This window comes from Euphorbia lathyris, chromosome 6, assembly GCF_963576675.1.
Source record: "Euphorbia lathyris chromosome 6, ddEupLath1.1, whole genome shotgun sequence".
Taxonomy (NCBI): Eukaryota; Viridiplantae; Streptophyta; class Magnoliopsida; order Malpighiales; family Euphorbiaceae; genus Euphorbia; species Euphorbia lathyris.
In genome coordinates, this window is record NC_088915.1 from 55,011,114 (window position 1) to 55,018,977 (window position 7,864).

A 7,864-nucleotide genomic window follows, 5' to 3' on the forward strand; every position below is an offset into this window, starting at 1 on the left:
TCTTACGACAAAGGCAAGCAGGTGGCGAGTGCCAGTGGGGCCAAGGTTAACAGTGTGGGAATGGGATCCGTTGGAGATACTAGACCATACAAAGAAGCACCTATACCACCCAAGAGCAACAATCCATATGCAAGGCCAGCACCTTTCAAATGTTTTCGGTGCAATGAGCCAGGACATAGATCCAACGAGTGTCCTAGAAGGAAGAGCGCCAACATGGTGGAGAGATATGAAGATGACTATGACGAAGAGGATGAAGTATTTTGTGAACCCTTGGGAGAAGATGATGAGGTGGCGGGTGAAGAGAGGTACGCCATTCATGTGGTACGGCGTTTGTTAGTCTCCAGTTGGATAGAGGGCGATCAGAGGCACCGACCATTCAGGACCCGCTGTCTTGTGAAGGGCGGGCGATGTAATGTGATAATAGATAGTGGGAGCCAAGAGAACATTGTGAGTAGCAGCGCCGTTCGGAAGTTTGGGTTGTTGGTAGAGGCGCACCCTGATCCCTACAGGGTGGGATGGATCAAGAACGTGGGCGAGTTGAGGGTGACCCAGAGATGCAAGGTACCGATTGAGATTGGTAACTATCATGATGAAGTCTGTTGTGATGTGGTCGATATGGACGCATGCCACCTATTATTGGGCCGACCCTGGCAGTTCGATAACAACGCCACCCACGCCGGAAGAGAGAACACTTACAGATTTGTGAAGAATGGGGTGAAGTTTGTCCTTACACCAATGGTGAGAGAGCCAAAGGCCGACGAGAAGTCTACCTTGGTAGTCTGTCCTACACACAAATCGTTTGTCAGCGAATATGAAGAGAGCCAAATGGTATATGTGGTAATGGTTAAGGCGAATCACGAATCCGCCCAAAGGGACGAAAGGGAGATGCCGAGTGAAGTGACCCGCCTCCTTGGCGAATATCAGGATCTGTTCCCTAACGAATTGCCAAGTGGGTTACCACCTTTGAGGGACATCCAACATCATATCGATCTTGTGCCTGGGGCTAGTTTACCAAGCCTCCCACACTATCGAATGAGCCCAAAGGAGAATGACATCATGAGACAGAAAGTGGAGGAACTCATTAAGATGGGATACGTTAGGGAGAGTATGAGTCCTTGCGCCGTTCCAGCTTTACTTACACCGAAGAAGGATGGGTCATGGCGGATGTGTGTTGACAGTAGGGCTATTAACAAGATCACCATCAAGTACAAGTTCCCGATTCCAAGGTTGGATGACATGTTGGACCAACTTGGCGGATCTCGAGTCTTCTCCAAGATTGATCTCAAGAGTGGGTATCATCAGATACGAATCCGATCTGGGGATGAATGGAAGACGGCCTTCAAGACAAGAGATGGATTGTATGAATGGTTAGTTATGCCCTTTGGGATGACCAACGCACCTAGTACTTTTATAAGACTGATGAATCAGGTGCTTCGCCCAGTAATTGGGAAGTTCGTAGTTGTGTACTTTGATGACATTTTGATCCATAGCCAGACCTTGGCGGAACATGAAGAGCACTTGCAGACGGTGTTTGACCTGTTACGGAAACACCAGCTATACGCCAACACCAAGAAGTGTGACTTTGTCATGGAGAGCTTGGTTTTCCTTGGATTTGTGGTCAGTGGGAATGGAATCCAAGTTGATGGGGAAAAGGTAAGAGCCATCCGAGAATGGCCTACCCCGCGGAACGTGGGGGATATCAGGAGTTTTCATGGGCTAGCAACATTTTATCGCCGATTCATTAAGAACTTCAGTTCCATATTGGCCCCGTTGACAGAATGTTTGAAGAAAGGAAGGGGGTTCGAGTGGACGGACGCCCAAGTAGAGAGCTTCGCCTTGATCAAGGAAAAGCTGAGTACCGCGCCAGTGCTGGCGTATCCCAATTTTGATAAGCTGTTCAAAGTTGAGTGTGATGCCAGTGGAGTTGGGATTGGTGGTGTCTTGATGCAGGAAAAGAGGCCCATTGCATACTTCAGTGAGAAGCTCTGTGAGGCACGGCAAAAGTGGGCAACGTATGATCAAGAGTTTTATGCTGTAGTGAGGGCGTTGAAAGTATGGGAACATTACTTAGTGGGAAAAGAGTTCATCCTCTACACTGACCATCAAGCTCTCAGATACCTGGGAAGCCAGAAACAACTTTGAAGCTCCATGCACGCCCGGTGGTCTGCCTTCATAGATAAGTTCCCCTATAAGCTTATCCATAAGGCGGGAAAACAGAACATAGTGGCGGACGCCTTGAGTCGTAGGGTTGCACTAATAAAAACAGTCAACCTGGAGACCGATTGTTTCGAACACATCAGAGGAGAGTACCTGGCGGATCCTGACTTTGGAATTATCTGGGAGAAGTGCCAGCGCCAACCTGGGGATAGGGCGTATTACTTGATGGATGAGTATCTAATGAGGGGCAACCAACTTTGTTTACCCTGCACGTCTATCCGCGAGAAGGTGGTCCGAGATCTACATGGCGGATCCCTGGGGGGACATTTTGGGCGAGACAAGACATATGCAGCAGTGAGTTCCCGTTATTTCTGGCCCAAAATGAGAAGAGATGTGGCGTATCTGGTAGAACGATGCTATATCTGCCAAACCGCCAAGGGACACGCTACAAATGCTGGCTTACAGCTACCCTTGCCTGTACCAGAAACCATATGGGAGGATCTGTCCATGGATTTTGTCCTAGGGTTACCCAGAACTCAGAGAGGCATGGATTCCATCTTCTTGGTTGTTGACCGGTTTTCGAAAATGGCACACTTCATACCATGCCGTAAGACTAACGACGCCTCAGCGACTGCCAAGCTATTCTTCAAAAAGGTTGTCAAACTGTATGGTGTACCAAAGAGCATTGTCTCAGACCGTGACACAAAGTTCCTGAGTCACTTCTGGCGGACCTTGTGGGCTCTTTTTGATACTTCTCTGGAGTTTAGTACTACTGCCCATCCTCAGACGGACGGACAAACAGAAGTGGTCAATCGGACTCTGGGCAACTTACTGCGCAGCAAATGCAAGGATAAGCCCAGGATGTGGGACGTGGTCTTGGCACAAGCTGAGTTCGCCTACAATGGATCTATACACTCGGGAACAGGGAAGTCACCCTTTGAGGTGGTATACACTAAGACCTCGAATCACGTCCTTGATATAGCCCATCTTCCCAAAGGAAACGTGACTGCAAACCAGCTAGCCAAAGACTATGTCCAGATGCACCAAGAGGTGAAGGAAACTCTTGAGGAGAGAAACCAGAAACTAAAAGCTAAGGCGGATGAGCACCGCAGGGACCTACAGTTCGAAGTGGGAGATGAGGTTATGGTTCACTTGGGAAAAGAGAGGCTCGCCAACGCCACAAGCAGCAAGCTTCGACCGAGAAAGTACGGGCCATATAAGATCACCAAGAAGGTCAATGCCAATGCCTATCACATAGCTTTGCCAAACTGGCTTGGTAAAGTCTCACCGGCGTTCAATGTTCGTGACCTTAGCCCGTGGAAGTCAGATGGCCCTTTGGAGAACAACACAGACCAGCCAGTGCCGAATTCTTTTAAAGAAGGAGAGAATGATGCGGACATCCTAACTGGGATCAACAATCACACGCGCCTTGGCGGATCCCCTCTCGGCGTTCCCACCGAGGATGTATCTAGGAGGGCGGATCCCCTGAACACGCGAGCGGGGCGGATCTAGGCGTACGCCATGAGGCGTACCAACAACTACACTGGGCGGATCTCAAGTTTACTTCCTGCCGAAGGAATTCACCAACAACCTCTGACGCTCCGTACCTGCACCTCTGTACCTGTTGTCTGGGCGCATTATCTATCTTACCCTCTTATTATTAACTGTATTGTAACCCTAGTAGGGGTAGTCCCTGTCCTTTGCTTATCTTTTAGAGGTTGTATTTAAACCCTTATTTTGTAAGGATATGGCAACTTTTAATCAAAAATATCATTTCTCATTGAGAACTAAGGTTTATACCTTGTTTATCGGGATTCACTCCTTCTAGTCTAGCTAGAGAAGAAGATCTTTGTTGGTTTACGATTAAAACCTCCATTTATCGCTTTCGATCTGTATCACATTCTGTGAGTGGATTTCGAAGAATGGCTGGATCGAGCTGTTCTCAATAAGCTACAATACCTACCCTGACTTGGTAAGGGAATTCTACCACAACCTGAGGGTCGCTGATGACAACCAGGACCACTTAGTCACCAAGGTGAAGGACAAAACCATCTTCATCAATCCCACCTACCTAGCCAGCCTTCTGAAACTCAAGAATGAAGGAGCCATTCTTAGGAAGTTTGGAGATCAAGACATCACTGGGTATTCCACTATGTTCTGCAAACCTACTGGCCATGCTGGAGAAATCTCTAGTACTTCAATGGGCCAACACCAAAAGATGGCACACTACCTGCTAACTAATTACATCTACCCGAAGATAAGTTGCATCAGCTCAGCAACAAACTTTGAGCAATGCTTCATATGGCATATGCTGACATACAAGCCCATCAACATGCCAGTATTCTTGATTGCCGGCTTTCAAAGGAGCACTGGCACTCTAAGGTTGGGTTCACTCATTACCAAAATCCTCCTTGACCACCGAGTAGACCTCACGGGGGAAACTAAGGGCCAAGGATCAGAGATTACCGCCGCTGCCCTATTTGCTTTAAAGTTTAATCAGCCAATCAAGAAAGCAAAAGGTGCTGCTGACCCAAACGCTGAGGGGACGGTAATAAAAAAAAGGGCAAAAGAACTAAGGCCCCTGCTGACAGGAAGAGGAAAGCTGTGCAAAGCACCTCTAAGGAAGATGTTCCCGCTCCTAAGAAGATAAAGATTGTGTCCAAAGGAACGACTGCACAAACTGAGCCCAAGTCAGCTGAGAAAAGACCTAGGCAAGATGAGCCTGAGGCAGATGAAAGGGAAAACGTTGATGAAGAACCTCTGAGTAAGAAGCAGAAGAACTCTTCGGAGTTAAGTCCAATCAATGCCATTCCTGTTGGCTTCTTTGTTCCCGACGACTCTCACTATGCTCAGAGTCAAGGTATTGCCACTGAGGAACAGAACGATGAAGTTGAACTGGATGATCAGTTCATTGAACAGTTGGAAGAAGAATTAGATGAGGAAGATCAGGATGATGAGCAAGAAGAAGAAGGAGAAGAGAGTGGTCAGGATGACACTGAGGAGATAGCAAGTGAAGAAGATGCTGAGCCAACTCACACTAAGTTGACTACAGAAGAAGGTGCTGAGCAAACAGAACAGCAGGATGCTGATAAAGGAGAAAATTCTCCATCTCATTCAATTCACGCTGATCCCACTCCTCCAAGGACTCAGGGAAAAAGAAGAAGACTTGTCAAGGCACATACAACAACAATGCTTGACTTCATGGATGATCTAACGCAGAAAAGACCAACCACTGATCCATCGAATATCAAGCTTAAATTCTTCAGAAAACCTTCTACGACTCTGCCAGAGCAAACTGAAAAGCAAGCCTCTGTTTCTCTTCCACAGGAACAAGCCGACTTAGATGCCTCTGAGAACCCGACCAACACCGAGCCAATTCTCAATGCAGATGCTGAACCTAGCCCTCTGCCGGCTAAGGAAATTCCTGCTCCAGTCAGCACTGAACCTATCCCACCTTCAACAGAAAGTCAGCTTCAGCCTGACTCTGAACCTGCATCCAATGCTGCTGTTCAATCACCTCTCCATTCTACAGAACAAGTGCAGGTTGAAACACTAAGACCAGTCACTGACCCCACTGGCACTACAAATGATGCACTGAATCTCACTCCTCCACCAGCTGGTCAAACTAATGAAGACTCATACAACTACCTCACTGCCACTAAGTCTGGTAGAAGGATAATTAACTTGGCTTAGGCCTTGATCCAAGACCTTCATCAAACTTCAGACACTGCTGTTGGGTCTTCCGATAATGAGTCCACTCAGCTTCCACAAGTCACTCAACTTCTCAATGAGGTTCGAGGTCTAAAAGACTTGCTGAGTGTAATGATCAATATCCAAGCCCAACAACCAAAGCAGGAGTCCATAACAAAGCTGGCTGAACTCCAGCTGACCATGGTTCAACATATCAACTCCCTACAGAGACAATTTCAAGCCTTGTCAGCTGCGAACTCAGGGTATGCAACTTCTGCCGAAGTTCATCAGTTATTCACCCAGCTTCAAACTGAGCAATAAAAGACAAACCATCAGCTTTCCTCTTACTCCCAATGCTCAGTAGAACAGATCGGCGAAGCAGTTCGTCTTCTGAATCTAAACAAGGCAGAGATGGACACTGACCAGATGAAGCAGAATGAGATTCTCCAGTATACACATCAAATCTTTACCCATGTCCGTCATTCCAACATTCAGTGTCAGTTCTATGACTCATCTCTGCTCAAGATGTTTCATCAAGCTTATGCTGCGCTGACTGATACACTCACTTGGATGGGTAAATCTCAAGCCTACGCACTGAGCATCCTCAGCGCTGCTAAAATTGGTGTGCCTCAAGAGGTATTAGACGATGGTATTGCTGTCTTTGATGGCATAAATGAAAGCACCGGCAAGCTGAATGACTTCTCAGCTCGCATATCTGAAGCTGCTCAAAACAGCACCTTCAGGCCTCCTCCTCCTCCCGATGCTGCCAAAACGGGGGAGAAAGAACAAACAGGAAGAACTCAGCATGAGGCTGCTGGAAGTAGTCAGCTTAAGGGAAAGGGAAAACTGATATATAAGAAGAAATAGCGTAGTTAGGATAACTAGTTTCTAAGTCTTAAGTATCCCTGTTATGTATAATGCTGATTACTTATTAATACTATTCTTGCATCAAATTTTTCAACTTGATTAAAATCTTATGTGATGCTGAGCTATTATGTGTTGCATACATCAACTGTGTTTATCATTCTTAATGTCTTCTGATTGTATGCTATTAACATTGTCTTATAAGACTCATTGAACAACAAAATACTCAGCGCTCTCTGATAGTTAAATCTTCCGCTTAAAGCTGAGTTAATAGAATATGTTTCATGAGCTGACCTTTATTTGAAAACTGACCTAGGACTTACTCGATTAAACCTTAAAATGTTTAGAGTAAAACTGTGTCAGTAGCTCAACCCTTACGGGGGAATTTATTAAGTTATAAAAGGTCAACTATCATGGGGGAGCTCAAAACTGAGTTCTTCACTGAATAGTTTTGCCAACATCAAAATGGGGGAGTTTGTTGAAACACCTTTCCACATGATTTTGATTTGACAAAATTATTTGAGTATATGTTTAAAAATATTCTAAAACACACTAAGTTTAAATGCTTTGATTTATTACACTAATGTGTTTGTTCAATGTTGAGTTAAATTATTTATAAGACATAAAGACAAAAAGGCTAAAGGCCCAAAGGAAAGTCAAAGGCCCAAGAAAACTTGGCCCGTGTAAACAAAACGCTGTCGTTGTGGACAAAACGCAGCTCAACATGAAGAAGGATCTGGAAGACTTTCTTTATCTACTTCGGAACGAAGCTGCTGAGTTGGACGACAAAGAGTACAAGACAGCAGCTGAGCAAGGAACAACTTCAAGACAAAGTATTTCTATTTTGGGTAAAGTTCAGAAGACACAGAAAGCTGTTTGGAAGACTTTTCCATAAAAGGCGAAACATTCTGCCTGTCTGTCTAAAAGCTGCTCAGCGCTGACAGAAGATACAATAATCTGATTGGCCAACGGCACTAAGCGTGTACTGAGTGACAACGACATCAAGCCGTTTCCCTCCAACGGTTATTTCGAAATTTGAAATAACCGATACCTCAAGTGTCACTATAAATAGGCCTTTCAGTTGCTTCATTCAATGTAGATCTTCAACTAGCCATTACGCTGACCAAATTCACACTTGAAGTTCTGTGAGAAA